General features: G+C 39.8%; 1 non-coding gene across 1 annotated transcript; it reads left to right on the top strand.

Annotated features, from left to right (window-relative positions):
* The first annotated feature begins 637 nt into the window (after positions 1-637).
* On the top strand, positions 638-740 carry LOC131764688 (U6 spliceosomal RNA). Its single transcript, XR_009337897.1, has one exon. It is a non-coding gene; the product is annotated as a U6 spliceosomal RNA (small nuclear RNA).
* The last annotated feature ends 1384 nt before the right edge of the window (positions 741-2124 follow it).

The raw sequence follows: 2124 nt of genomic DNA, 5'->3' as shown, positions 1-2124 counted from the left end.
TTGTCCAGATGGAAATTCAAAGGTGGATTCTAATTGCCCTCCCTCTTTCCCACTCTCCATACCTGGTACCCTTGATCCTTTTACTCTCTCCCCCTCCCACCCCAAAACACATATATACCTCCAGGGTCTGAATTCCAGGCCAGTTGGTTCTACAGTTTCCCCTTGAGGCCTCAGCATTACTGAAGGGAGTCCTTTCAGCCCTTCTGCGTCCCACATTCACTAAAGGAATCTCAGTCCTTCAGAACAAAACTTCTCTAAGACAAAGAAAATTTCATCCCCCCAAAAAGATTTATTACAAAAATTTCAAACATAAAGAAAAGTTGAAAGAATTTTACAGTAAGCACTCATAAACACATCACTTAGATTCTACAATTGTTAACATTTTCCTATATTTGCCTTATCACCTTATCACATATCTATCCCATCCATCAATCCAATCCATCCAATTTTTGGTGCATTTCAAAGTAAGGTACAAATATCAGGACACTTCACCCCTAAATATTTCAGTATGCATATCATCAACTAGACTGTATTTGTTTAGGGTTTTTTTTTTCCTAGCATTTTCCACCCTTACTCTTGTTAACAAAAATAGTTCAACTCGCCTTGCATGTTTAGTTGTTGTTGTTGTTTGTAAAATATATCTTTGGCAGCACATATACTAAAACTGGGATGAAACAGAAAATTAGCATAGCCACTGCACTAGGACAACATGCAAATTCTGTGAAATGCTCCATGTTAAAAAAAAAAATACTGTGATAACACCTCACACCCACTAGGATGGCTACTATCAGAAAAACGGAAAATAACAGGTATTGACAAGGATATTGGGACTCTGGTGGGTATGTAAAATGGTACAGCCATACTGTGGAGAACAGTATGGTTATTCCTCAAAAAATTAAAAATAGAACTACCATATGACCCAGCAATTCCACTTCTGGGTATATACCCAAAAGAAGTGAAAACAGGGTCACAAAGAGATATTTGTATGCCCATGTTCATAGCAGCATTATTCACAATAATTAAAACATGGAAGCAACCCAAGCATCCATCAACAAATGAATGGAGAAGCAAAATGTGGTCTCTACGTACAATGTAACATTATTCACCCCTTAAAAGGAAGGAAATCCTGACATATGCTACAACGTGGATGAACCTTGAGGACATTATGCTAAATGAAATCAACCAATCACAAAAAGACAAATACTGTATGATTCTACTTATATGTGCTACTTAGAGAAGCCAGACTCATAGAGATGGAAAATAGAATGGTGGTTGCCAGGGGCTGGAGGGAATGGGGGAACGGGGAATTATTGCTTAACAGGTACAGAGTTTCAGTTTTGTAAGAGGAAGAGTTTTGAATATGGATGGTGGTGATGGTTGCACAACATGAATGTACTTAATACCACTGAACCGTACATGTAAAAATGGTTAAGATGGTAATTTTTACGTATTGTTTAACCACATTAAAAAAAACTGGAGGGCTTCCCTGGTGGCGCAGTGGTTGAGAGTCCGCCTGCTGATGCAGGGGACACCGGTTCATGCCCCGGTCTGGGAGGATCCCACATGCCGCGGAGCGGCTGGGCCCGTGAGCCATGGCCACTGACCTGCGCGTCCGGAGCCTGTGCTCCACAACGGGAGAGGCCACAACAGTGAGAGGCCCGCGTACCAAAAAAAAAAAAAAAAAAAAAAAAACTGGAAAAATTACATACTGGGAAATGTTTTGACATGAATTTTGACAAATGCATATAATAGCATAACCCAACTCCTATAAGGAAAGAACATTTCCATCATGCCAGAAAGTTCCCTCAAGTCCTTCCTAAGTCTATGTCTGCCCCTACCCTCAGAGGCAACCACTTTTTTAATAATCAGATTAAAAAAATCAGATTAGGGAATTACCTGGTGGTCCAGTGGTCAGGACTCGGTGCTTTCAATGCCAGGGGCCGGGTTCCATCCCTGGTCAGGGAACTAAGGTCCCACAAGCCTCATAGCACCACCAAAAAAAAAAAAAAAAAATCAGGTTAAAAAATTATTTTCCCTGTTCTAAAACTTTGTAGAAATGGAATCACGAAGTATATATTCTGTGGAAGTTGTCTTTTTTTTCTTTTTTAAAAATATCTTGATCTA

The sequence above is a fragment of the Kogia breviceps genome, chromosome 10, assembly GCF_026419965.1.
Source record: "Kogia breviceps isolate mKogBre1 chromosome 10, mKogBre1 haplotype 1, whole genome shotgun sequence".
Taxonomy (NCBI): domain Eukaryota; kingdom Metazoa; phylum Chordata; class Mammalia; order Artiodactyla; family Physeteridae; genus Kogia; species Kogia breviceps.
The sequence above is the reverse complement of the archived record's forward strand: the minus strand, read 5'-3'. Positions and strand labels throughout refer to the sequence as shown.